Raw genomic sequence first — 13,636 nt, 5'->3', positions numbered from 1 at the left:
CGTCCGGCCCATCCCAAAGTACAACTATGAGTTTTTTAACTGCAACAACTTAGATAAATGCTATTAGAGCTGGAATTACCGTGGCTGCTGGCACCAGACTTTTCCTCCAATGGATCCTCATTAAGGGATTTAGATTATACTCATTCCAATTACCAGACTCATTAAGCTCGGTATTGTTATTTATTGCCACTACTTCCCCATGCCAGGATTGGGTAATTTGCGTGCCTGCTGTCTTCCTTGGATATGGTAGCTATTTCTCAGTCTTCCTCTCTGAAATCAAACCCTAATTCCCCATCACTCGTCACCACCATGGTAGGCCACGATCCTACCATCTAAAGTTGATAAGGCAGAAATTAAAATGATGCGTCACCGGCACAATGGCCTCTGGTTGTATGCTATCTGCATATAAAATCGCATATGCCTATGGTTGTATGCTATCTGCATATAATTGTGCCTCTGCTTTAGTATATAGTATATCACCCTTCCTATCCCTCAAATAGAATTCATATGAACTTCTACCATCTTTCCTTCTGAATACTCCATCTGTATTGTGTTTCACCCATCCCTCTTCTGGTACCTCCCACCTCACTTTAGTAACCTTGATCTTACTTTTAGAATTGTAACCTCAAAGCCCTTGTTATATTATAAATTAGCCTCAACCTTGTTGTGCTCTTATTGTCATGCTTCTTTCTGTTTCTTCTCCTCCATATCTCCCATAGGATTATGCTAGGTAGATCATGGAAATATGGTTGATCTATCTTTTTTACCTGAGTGTCCCACCATTTCAGAATAGTGCCCCTTAGATTTAAATCCTATATAGCAATACCTTCAAAAGAATAAAAGTAGGACCAAGTCCTATTAGCATAATAAGATCTCCTGAAGACATGAGTAAGTGTCTCCACTGTAGGCTCCTCACAACACCAACATTTAGATGGACCTTGCATTCCCCATTTTCTAGTATAATCATCCACAGGTATTTTGCTTTTCCATAACTTCCACATAAAGAAACAAATTTTAAATGGAAGCCCTTTAATCTAAATACTTCTATAAATGTTACTCAATTGTCGTTTATTTTTGATGTATTGCCAAGCAGTCTTCACTATAAACTCTCTATCAGCTTCTATACTCCATACAGGCTTATCATTACCTTTTTCTATGGGGGATTAACTTTTGTTAAAATATGCTCAGCCGTTTCTAGTGTGAACATGTTTGTAACTAATTGTTCATCCCACCTACCATCATACATAATATCCTTTACTTGCTGATACTGCCAATTTTTATCCCAATTCCCTTCCATTAAAAAATATAAATCCCCCTGACCAGTCTAATTGTCTAACCATAAATCAACCTTTCCTTCTCTCAATCGCCACACTATCAAATGTTCCACCAAATCTATAGCAGTTAATATCTTTTTCCACACTTGAGATCCACCTGCACTAGATTTCCATATCACCATTGTTGGATACTCTTTTTTATAGTACTTAGTCGACATATAATCACTCCAGATGGAAGATGTTGTCCTAAAAGTCCACCATGATTTACAGATTAATGCCATAGAAATATCAGTAATTCTCCTGAATCCTAATCTTCCTTCTTCTTGTGGTAAGCAAATATCCTGCCATTTTACCCAGTGTCTCTCTTTTTCCCTAATTCTGCTGCTTTGAAAAAATTGGGCTAGAATCTTTTGAATAGAATTTAACACATTTAAAGGAGGATTCATTACTGATAAACAATGTATAGGAATACTCTGTTAAACATGCTTGATCAACACTGCTCTTTCACTGTATGATAGAAGTTTTCCTTTCCATGTCTGCACCTTGTTTGTTATTCTATTCATCAATAATTGATAATAATCCTTCTTCTTCCTTGTATAGAATATGGGACAACCAAGGTACATGAATGGAAATTCTTTTCTCAGAATACCTGTAGCCACTTCTACTAGGACTCCTATTTCATTTGAACTCCTTTATGGAGATAAACAGCACTCTTTTTCTTGTTTATCTTCTGACCAGATAATTTTTCATATCTATCCAAAGTATTAGTCACCATCTGTAGAGTTATCACTTCAGCTTTGCATAAAATTATCATATCATCTGCAAAAGCTAAATGGTTTAACTTGGGACTTCTTCTTAGCATACCAAACAATTTAAACTCCTAATCCTACTTCAATTTCTTCAGGTTTCTAGACAAAACTTCAGCTACTATAATGAACAAAGTAGGTGATAGAGGATCACCTTGCTTCAATCCTCTTGATGATTTAAAAAACCTTTAGGAAGCCTATTCAAAAGTATTGAATACCAGTTGTTCTCTAATAATCTAAACACCATATCAATAAGAATTTCTGAAAAGCCCATTTTCCTTAACACCTTGGTTAGAAAGAGTCATTCCACCCTATCATAAGCCTTCATCATATCTAACTTCATAACCATATTAGGTGGTTTATCCCTCTTTCTTATTTCAAAAACTATCTTTTGAACCACTAAAACATTTTCAGCAATGCTCCTCTCATGTACAAAACCTACTTGCTCAGGTGGAATCAATTATGGCAGTACTCCCTTAATCCTTTCATGAATAATTCTTAAGAAAATCTTATTCACAAAATTACTTAGTGTTATAGGCCTCATATCTGAAAAAGTATTCAGTACTAACTTTTTTGGTAACAATACCAAATTAGTATGTGTAATGAATCTTGGGACCTGATAACCACAAAAGAAAGCAATTACCATTTCATGAATGTCCTGCTTGATGATGTTCCATGCATCTTGATAGAATATTTCTCATCGACCAGGTAGCATTCCTCATCGACGTCGACATTGCATGAACCCAGCCCGTTCGAAAAGGTATAGATAGGTTCAAGGCGAGCACGATCATCGTTTGCAATGATCATCGTATAGGGCAGATAGGAGCTGATAAAGACCCCATGCCCGATTGTAACTCATGAACCATGACATTGCACGATAAAGCGAGAAAGGCATGGGACATGAGGGTGGCCTTTTGATTCACCCCACGCATGGAATACGAGAGGGGAAAGGCAATCAATAAAACTTGATAATGCCTGGGTATTAGGTAAGCAGCACAGGAAACCAAATTCGAGCAATCCTAAATTACGTTTGCCCCACGACTGAGATGGCTGGCGGGTCAGGATGTCGCTGCTCTAGCAGGGATCCAACCTAACCGCACATACCAAACACAACTCACGTGTCGTGCAACCAAATGCTCCATCGATGCATGTCCAGCACTGACCCCAACATCGAGCAATAGATATCGTGCACTTCTGCCCATGCGGACGTTGTAAGGCTAAAAAAGTCCCACTTGACACGATATCCCACCCTTGGAGGGAGAAGAGGAGATAAAGACGTGCTGAGGCAAGTGCACGGGCACCGCCCACGTCGGCCGCTAGTGCTCGATGTGGATTCGGCTGGGCCCTATAGGTGTAGTGCCTAGATATTGCCTCGAGAGCAGCATCCAGAACTCGCCGCACGCACAAAAGCACCGCTTCATCTGAAATCAAAAGCCAATAGCCCCGTAGTGGACGGCGCCACTAATAGCCGACACAAGCACACGATGAAGCGCAATCAACGTTGTTTCGCGGGCACCAATAGCTCACACGGACGAGACATGCATGCTGTCATGTGCCCACACTGTATGCCGACATGCCCAGTGAGCACCTATGCCAACTAGCGACAGTCGCCTTGAAGTTCCTTCAACACATCTACCCCTCTTATATATGCTTAAAAAAACAACCAAACTGACTAGAGTAGACATGATTTTGCCAGAGAATCATACTATACATGTACAAATCAGAACTGTATGTTTTGATGTAAAACTGAGTCAATGCACTCACAAAAGAGTCACGTAATTTGTAAATAATAATTTTCACTAAGAATTTTTTTTTTTCAAATATCATTTATGAAAATTCAAAAAATAAGTAAATATAAATAAAGAAATAGAAAAAATATTTTAAAAATATAAAAACAATAAAAAAATATTTCCAGCGCATGGAGTAACCTTAAACCAACAATTGAGTGCATATTTATACGTATAACGTAATGATATAAAATATTAAAATTTAAGGATATTAAATAAAAAAAATTTAAAATATAAAAATAACGTGGGGACATTAGGAAAACTGCCCCAACATATAAGGTACAACAACAACAACAACAACAAACCCAGTGTATTCCCACAAAATGGGATCTGGGGAGGGTAAAATATACGTAGTCCATATCGCTACCTCCAAAGAAGTAGAAGTTGTTTCCAATAGACCCCCAGCTCCAGGTAGTGAATAGTAACCAAATCTCCCAACATATGAGGTAACATTGAAATATCATTAAAAAATACTTAGAGCATGTATGTTATGAAAAGAGTATGCAACGGTGAGCAAGATGGATGAACGTTATAAAAATATTCGTATGATCGAACCTAGGTTTACGCTTTTTGATTTTTACATGATGCCATGGTGCCTTAGCCGTACCCATGGTGTCATCGTACCTTGGTGCACTTGCGGTGGGTGCACGGGCACGCGGGTGCCAAGCACACAGTTCCTAGTTTAGGATGCATGGGTACTTTAGTGCCATCATTCTATAGTGCACGGTGCCTTGGTACCAAGGTGGGCGTGGTGCCATGGCACGTGGTGCTATTGTGCCATGGCACCATGGTACCTTGGTGACATGGCGCCATGGTGCACGGTGCTATGGTGCCTTGGTTCCTGGGTGCACGGTGTCTGTGGTGTCTTAGTGCATGGTGTCATGGTGCCTTGTTGTCGTTGCTGTCCATGGTGGTTTGAGATGTTGGAGCATGGTGCCTTGTGGGTAAAGGTATCGGTGCGTGGACAACCAACTCAACAAAGACACCACCATGGTAAACAACTATATGTCCTTCGGTATTTCACATCGGCTATGGCGTTACCCATGTTGGCATTGTGTGCTGCCGATTTTACCGGACGTTGGAGCCCAAGTCATTAGCATATCTCTAGGATTGTATTTGACGGTCATGAAAATCTTTAATTGTGATATGCCTCCACGCACCGATGTTGTCCTTGATGCATAGTTTTGCACGAAAGGCCACTTGATATCATACTTACCAATTTGGAATGGAACACATGCGACACTTGAAAAATAAGTGGCGAACTAGGGTGAGGTTATGCCATAGCATGCTCGAGAGTAAGGTGAACTCACAATACTTAGTGTTATTTTTCAAGGATGGATGCACAAACCTCCTTTGAAGATGAATGAAGAAATGATTGGATTAGAGAGAAAGAAAGGAACCAGAGCGACAAAGGGCTGAATCTCAGTGGATCGTGGCAGCAAGGTCACTCTGCCACTTACAATACCCCGTCACGTATTTAAGTCGCCAGCAAAGGATTTTACTCACCTCTCAATGAAAATTGTACTTCAAGGTGGCCATCACGACCTTTTTATCGCGATGGCTTAGCCAACGACACGTGCCCTTGAAGGGCGAGGCCCTATTACGGGTTGGCAAGCGGACGGCGAGTGCATGCGTCGCCTCTAGCCCAGATTCTAAATTAGAGGCATTCAGTCATAATCCAGTACACTGTAGCTTCGCGCCATTGGCTTTTCAACCAAGCGCGATGACCAATTGTGAGAATCAATGGTTCTTCTCGTACTAGGTTGAATAACTATTACGACACTGTCATCAGTAGGGTAAAACTAACCTGTCTCACAACGGTCTAAACCCAGCTCACGTTCCCTATTGGTGGGAGAACAATCCAACACTTGGTGAATTCTACTTCACAATAATAGGAAGAGCCAACATCGAAGGATTAAAAAGCAACATCACTATAAATGTTTGGCTACCACAACCTAGTTATCCCTGTGGTGACTTTTTTGACACCTCTATCTTAGAATTTCAAAGGTCTAAAAGATCGTTAGGCCATATTTTCATGGTTCGTATTCGTACTAGAAATCAGAATCAAATGAGTTTTTATCCTTCTTTTCCATACGAGATTTCTATTTTCGTTGAGCTCATATTAGGACACCTACGTTATCTTTTAACAGATATGCCACCCCAGCCAAAATCCCCGCCTAACAATGTCTTCCACCCAGATCAGCCTACAGAGCGTGCCTTGGGTCCAAAAAGAGGGGTAGGGGCCCGCTTTCGATTCACGGAGTAAGCAAAATAACGTTAAAAGTAGTGGTATTTTACTTTTGCCTTTTTACTCCCACTTATACTACACCTCTCAAGTCATATCACAAAGTTGGACTAGAGTAAAGTTCAACAGGGTCTTCTTTGCCCACTGATTCTGCCTAGCCTATTCTTTTTGTTGTGGTTTTACTGGATAGTAGACAGGGATAGTAGGAATCTCGTTAATCTATTCATGTGTATCACTAATTAGATGACGAGTCATTTGGCTACCTTAAGAGAGTTATAATTACTCGCGTCGTTTACCCGCGCTTGGTTGAATTTCTTCATTTTGACATTCAGAGCACTGGGCAGAAATCTCATTGCATGAACATCCATTGGGACCATCGCAATGCTTTGTTTTAATTAAATAGTCAGATTCTTCTTGTCCGTACCTATTCTGAGTTGGTTGTTCAACGCGCGGGGATGGCCTCCGAAGGAACCGTTCTGAGTCCGTCCCCCAACCAACATTCAGTGACCCACTCTCATTGTGGGAGCAACTCGAGCAGTCCATCGACAGCTGATGAGTTCGGGACTGGGACTCTCATACCCAGCCCTCATAGCCAATCCTTTTCCCAAAGTTACGAATTTATTTTGCCAACTTCTCTTGACTACATTGTTCCATCGACCAAAGGTTGTTCACCTTGGAGACCTGATACGGTTATGAGTACGACTGGGCGCTGATGGTATTCGCTCCTCCGAATTTTTAAGGGCCACCGAAAGTGCACCAGACACCACACGACGTGCAGTGCTCTTCCATCCGCTAGACCCTACCTCCAGCTGAGCTGATTCCAGGGTAAGCAGGCTGTTAAGCTATAAAGATAACTCTTCCCGAGGCTTCCACCAACATCTCTGGACTTCATAACGTTATCATCAACTGCCACATCCCGATTCAGGAATTTTAACTCAATTCTATTTCGGAGTATGCGCAAAACGCGCTATCTGTCGGGGTTCCCCCGACCCTTAGGATCGACAAACCCATATGCAAGTGCCGTTCACAAGGAACCCTTTCTCTCTTCGGCCTTCAAAGTTCTCTTTTGAATATTTTCTATTACCACTAAGATTTGCACCGACGGTCACTCCGCCCAGGCTCGCACCCAAGATTTTGCAGAGACCATCGTGCCCTCATACTCATTAGAGCCTGGCACTTTCTTCAATGACCGATTGTATGTCGTACGCTTAAGCGCTATCTATTTTGGGGGCTAGTTGATTCGGTAGGTGAGTTGTTACACACTCCTTAGTGGATTTTGAGCTATATGACCACTGTTCTGCTGTCTTAATCGACCAATACCCTTTGTGGGATCTAGGTTAGCATGCAATTTGGCATAGTAACCCGGCTTTCAATTCATCCCGCATCACCAGTTTTTCTTATAAAAAATGGCCCACTTGGAGCTCTTGATTCTGTGGCGTTGCTGAACAAAGCGGTCGCATCGTCCTACCTATTTAAAGTTTGAGAATAAGTCGAGGGTGTTGTGCCCCCGAGGCCTCTAATTATTGGCTTTACCTAATAGAACTAGCACGAAAGCTCCACCTATCCCGAGGGAAACTTCAGAGGGAACCAGCTAATAGACGGTTAGATTGGTCTTTCTCCCCTATACCCAAGTCAGACGAACGATTTGCACGTCAGTATCGCTATGGGCCTCCACCAGGTTTTTCTCTGGCTTTGTCCCGCTCATGCATTGTTTACCATCTTTTGGATCCCGACAGGTATGCTCACACTTGAATCCTTCTCAGAAGATCAAGGTCGGTCAGCAGTACACCTTTTAGGGGGATCCCACCAATTAGCTTCCTTACACCTTACGGGTTTACTCGTCTGTTGACTCGCACATATGTTAGACTCCTTGGTTCGTAAGACGGGTTAAACGGGGAGCCCACAAGCAAGCGTCCAGAGCGTGCAGATGCCGAAGCACGCTAGAGGCACGCGCTGCCTTCTACAATCGAGGAGACGATATTTCATGAGCATATCGAGAACCCGAGCTTTAGATGCCCCCAATCCACGCTGGTCCACGCCCTGAGTCAATCGGCAGATCAACTCGTTATCGTTCCAAATCCAATTGAGGCACATCATCGGCCCTAATCCGCTTCACTCTCAATAATTTCAAGCACTCTTTGACTCTCTTTTCAAAGTTCTTTTCATCTTCCCCTTGCAGTACTTATTCGCTATCAATCTCTCACTTATATTTAACCATGGACAAAATTCACCACCCAATTTGGGTTGTATTCCCAAACAACCTAACTCATAGATAGTGCCTTGTAGTGCAATAGGATCCGAGCACAACGGGCCTCTCACCCTCTCTGGTGCCCCCTTCCAGGGGACTTTGGCCCGGTCTGCCGCTAAGGATGTTTCCCCAGACTATAATTTGGATGATGGAGCCACCCGATTCTAAGGTTGTGCTTTTCTCAGTTTACTTACCGTTACTAAGAAAATCCTTATAAGTTTCTTTTTCTCCGCTTATTGATATGCTTAAACTCAACGGGTAATCCTTCCTGACTTGGGGTCGTGGTCAGAGTGCCTAAGCGCGATAGGATCCTAGAGTCCGGACGTACGACGAGCTGTAGCCACAATAATAAAGAGAGCATTTGGAGGTGTAATAAAGCCAAAGTTATTTCATGGGATCTTATAAGAATTGGTATGGTATGTAGAGGTAATTGGAGTAGGAAAAGGTTAAAATAATACCCTTGATTGATAAATCATGGGCTTACTACCCGGCTACTATTTTGGGCAAAGTTAAGTAGCCCAATGTGTTGGATAGTTACTGATATTAGTTTTATCATATATTTAGTTATAGATGAGTAATCGACAAGGCCAAAAGTTAAGTTGGGTTAGTATCGGATTTATACAACCAGGTATGTAAGGCTACTTTATGTCGTATTCTTTGGCATGAAATCTAACATTGTGGTACAAAGTAAGCTTCTAAAGCTCTCCCATAGTAAATAATACCTAGTGGCAGAACATGATCCTCCATCTAGATAACGCCTTGTTAAAATAGCTCACCATATGCTTATTATCAAGTTTGAATTTTACATTCACTATCAATTGTCAAGAGTTCTTCTTTAAGCCAAATAAGACCCATATGTTATTTTCAGCTCCTAAATATTTCATCCATGTACAATCTGCTCCATACCTCTTTGTCATTGCATTAAGTTTTTATTCGTATATCTCTTACTAGTTGATTATTATTTCAAGGTACCATAATGTTATGACCACTAAAGTAACAATCTCAAAGGCTAAATCAACTAAGTAACGCAAATATGAATTAAACGGGTGGCAACTTAGGGGCATAAGCCTAGCATGGGCCAATCCTGATACCATTATATGTGGGTGGCAAATCAGGGTCGTAAGCCTAGTATGGGTTGATCCAATATTTATATATGGGTGGCAACTCAAGGCATAAGCCTAGCATAGGCCGGTCCTGATTTTTCTATTTACCACTGATCAGCTGTTTATTTATACCATATGGCTTACAATGATTATATCATAAGAAAGGTAAAGTGAAGAAAAGAATGTAATGTACCTGACCCTACAAGTATATATAAAGGTGGTGTACTAGTAATAATTGTATACTTGTGTCTAATTTCTATTGAGCTTCTATGTCATGTGTGGTTACTTGCAGCCTTACATATTCAGTACATATTTTTATACTGACGCTCCTTATGGGGGACCTGTATTTCATGCTGCAGTCACAGGTGCTTCAGCTAATACACCTTCTCAGTAGGAGCCCAGGATATCCAGCAGCTATTGGTGAGCTCCAAAATGATTCGGGGATTTCCAAGTCTATTTTATATGTTTTGGTATAGTACAGAAGTTAAGAGTATGACGGGGGTTTGTCCTGACCTTAACTAAGTATCTATGTATCTTTTAGAGTCTTTGTAGAATAATGTAAAGTTAAGAATGATAATGTCTTATCTTTTAGGTGTTATGGCCCCAACGGCCAAGTCTTGTATATATAGTTTTTGGTTTGTTGGTTATTTCTCATTGATGCATTCTATCCATGTATGGTAGAACCTTTGGTTATTATAGTTATATGCATGAGAAGTACAAGGTTATGGATTGGTGCTATCGGGCCTTCACGGCTATGGGTGCTTGTCCATCCTGATAGGATTTGAAATGTGACACTATATAGGTAAGATGGTTAGATTTCATCTAATAACTAGAGACTCAAAAGTTAATTGTTAACTGGATCAAGATAAAGTTAGTAAAGCGACATCCTGAGACTCAAAAGGTAAAGGGTGAAATCCTTTTGCTCGTCCAAAAGACTGTAAAAGGTAAATAACTTATCAATTTTGTATGCGAGGTATCCGGTTGGTTCAACAAAACACGATAAGCCTAGGGATTTGAGAAGCCAGGGGGAACACAATCCTAGTGTTCACCTATGACTAATTACAATCGAAAGTTGATACTCATTACTTGTTCGATATTGCTACTCAAAACCTCTTATTTACTTTTCAATTCTGCTCGTTGATTACAACAGTCGAGAGCCGCGATTCCACATATTCCATTGGGATTTAACCCCAACCTTTGTTGGGTTACTATATTTGGCAGCCAAAGTATCATTTTCTGAGAAGAGGTGTAGCTTGGACGTCACTATGGATCTTAGTACAACCTTCCATTCTCAAACTAATGGCCAGTCTGAATGAACTATTCAAGTACTTGAGGATATACTATGATCCTATGTTTTGGATTTTGGAGGCTAGTGGGAGAAGCACTTAGCCTTGGAAGAGTTTGCATATAATAACAATTCTCATTCGAGTATTGAGATGATGCCTTTTAAGGCTTTATATAATAGGAGTTGTCGTTCTCCGATTGAATGGTTTGAGACTTCCAGGATTAGACCCGTGGTACATATTTGCTTCAAGAGTCATTAGATAGAGTCAAGGTGATTCACGATAGGTTGAAAGCATATCAGAGTAAGAAGAAGGCTTATGCAGACCATAGGCTTCATGTTTTGAGATTTGGAGTTGAGATCGGGTATTCCTCAATGTGTCACCCATGAAGGGTGTGATAAGGTTCGTAAGGAAGGTCCATCTCATCTCTACTTATATTAAACCTTTCGAGATTCTTCGCACAGTTGGTGAGGTGGCTTATGAGTTGGATTTACCCTCAAATTTGTTGTTGTCCATCTAGTGTTCCATATTTTCATGTTGCAGTGATATATTTTTTATTTGTCCCGTGTGCTTAAATGTGACTCAGTCTAGTTAGATGAGCAGTTGAGCTTCGTGGAGGAGCCTGTGGTCATTTTGGCTAGTGATGTCAGGCAGTTACGCACTAGGGAGATTCCAATAGTTCAGGTTTAGTAGAGGCACCACCCAGTGGAGGGAACTTGGGAGATTGAGAGCGAGATAAGGATGCAGTCTCTACACCTGTTCGAGACTTTAGGTATATCCTAATCCCTTACTTTTGTAGACGAAAGTTCCTTTGGATAATATAATGACCCTTCCGTTCATTTTCCATGTTTTTGCTTATTGTTGCCGTTGGAGCTTTCCCATAGCTTCCCCAAGTCATTTATGACTTGCTGGAACTAACAGTTCGATTTTCAGGTAGTTCATTCAGGTTTTATATCTAATTTCCTAATTTGAAGTCTTCACTAGTTTCAAATAGCCACCGGACAAAAATTTCAGATAAAAAATCTCATATGTAAACTCTAATAGTTCCAGCAGCTTCAAAATATTGATTTTAGGCTAGGTGTACCTTTTGTACTGGTCCTGAGGCACCCGAGCTCATTTTGATCTATTGGTTGAAGTTAAGAAAGTAAAAATTGGGTGTGAAACCCATTTTTTATTAAAACGGCCTCAGGTGAAAATTTTGATTGTGCCATTGAGTTTGGAACGTCAAATTTGATAGGGTTGCATAGTCCATTTACGTATACAGAATTTCAAATAAATCCCGAGGGGTTGGCGGAGACTTGAAAAATTTCTAAGTCTCAGTTGTGCTAGTGCATTTTGTTGACACCCAATTTTGACTCTCTCTTTCATATAATTAATTTTGCTATGCTTTCATATAATTAATTTTGCTATGCTTCCTATTCCTGAATAATTTATCAAAATGATGCTTTTTATCCTTCATATTAGTTTCAGCAATTTTGACATAAACAAAATATATTTTTTACTTTCTTATTTTTAATCTTATATGTATCATACAAACGTTACATATATATCAAAAATTATTTTACTTTAACTCTGAAAGAATTTTATTTTATCGATATAATATTTTTAGAAAGATAGTTTGTTTGTTTAAATTTATGTGTATACGTATATAATACATACATTATGGAAAATTATTTAAGACGAAGGAAGCATCGTTAAATTAATCAAAATGAAAAGTGATTGAAAAATCAATTTTCTTATAAACTAGTCTACTTTTATACATTTGGGCCAAATTATATGTAACCCAAAACACTAAAACCCCCAATTTCAACCAATTATAGGTTCAATTGGACCTTGACCCGGCCCAAAAACCTCTTAAACCAGCAAACACACTCCAAATATTCTTTCTTCTTAACGTTGAAATTGAACCAAAACCAGAGCTCCCATCATTTCAATTGCGATAAATCCGTTGGATTTTGTGGCTTTTGCAGACCTAACGGTTGTAATTGTCTTCTCCATCACTTCAAGCTTTAAAGTTTGAAGACTTTTTGCTCTTTTTCTCCCTCTCTTTTCATTTTTAAATTTTAAATTTTTAGGGCCCGTTTGGCCATGAAATTTTTTTTCTTTTTTTCGAAAAAAAATTTTGAAGTTAGAAATTATGGTGTTTGCCCATGAAAATTCGAAAAATAATTTTAAAATTTTTTTCTAAAAATAGTACATGTTGAAATTTTTTTTTTTCTTGTTCCTCTAGCATGCTACTATTAACATTTGTTCCCAGGTGTATGTTTTTTCTTTGTTAAAGCCTCTCTTGTTATCTTTGTATATGCATTCGTTTCATTTTCATAAAGGAGTTTGGAGACAAATCTTTTTTTTTTAGTTTAGAATTTCTTTTTTAAGTTTTGCACAAAATCATGACCACACACTTTTAAGATTTTCATTCTCATTCCTAGCTTCTTTACGGTAAAAATGGTGTCTATAATGTATTTGGCCTGCGTCATCTCGCTTTTCTCCTTCTAATGCACTATTTACTTCTTTGTAGTCAATACCCCAGACCCCATTATGTGGGAATACACTGAGTATGTTGTTGTTGTAGTCAAGTAATAAGGTCACTCATGTTCAGCTAGGGTTTAAGTCAGTTTAAAATCTATTTTAGCATTTATTTTTAGACGTTCTCAGGCCTCTGATTACCTCTTTTTCCAGCTGGTGTGTTTCTTTATTATACATAGCCTAAATGTGTTTTTTGAGAACTTTTGTTACTGTTTTTGTCTTTGAAACATAGGGATGGCATTTTTTTGAAAAAAAAAAAAAGAGCATTTAGATCCACGTAAAACTTGTTAAGTAGAATTTTGCTTCCAAAGTCCAATAGTTTTTTTTCTAATCTTTAATATGTTCTGTTTCAAGGATCTAAAAG

The 13,636-nt window shown here is 39.6% G+C and overlaps 1 non-coding gene across 1 annotated transcript; it reads right to left on the bottom strand.

Moving 5' to 3' along the window:
* Positions 1-5,261: 5,261 nt before the first annotated feature.
* On the bottom strand, positions 5,262-8,642 carry LOC124899934. The gene has a single exon (XR_007057492.1). It is a non-coding gene; the product is annotated as a 28S ribosomal RNA (ribosomal RNA).
* Positions 8,643-13,636: the final 4,994 nt, after the last annotated feature.

Source organism: Capsicum annuum, chromosome 6, assembly GCF_002878395.1.
Source record: "Capsicum annuum cultivar UCD-10X-F1 chromosome 6, UCD10Xv1.1, whole genome shotgun sequence".
Lineage (NCBI taxonomy): Eukaryota > Viridiplantae > Streptophyta > Magnoliopsida > Solanales > Solanaceae > Capsicum > Capsicum annuum.
Note: the sequence above shows the minus strand (reverse complement) of the source record. Positions and strands in the feature narration are given on the sequence as shown.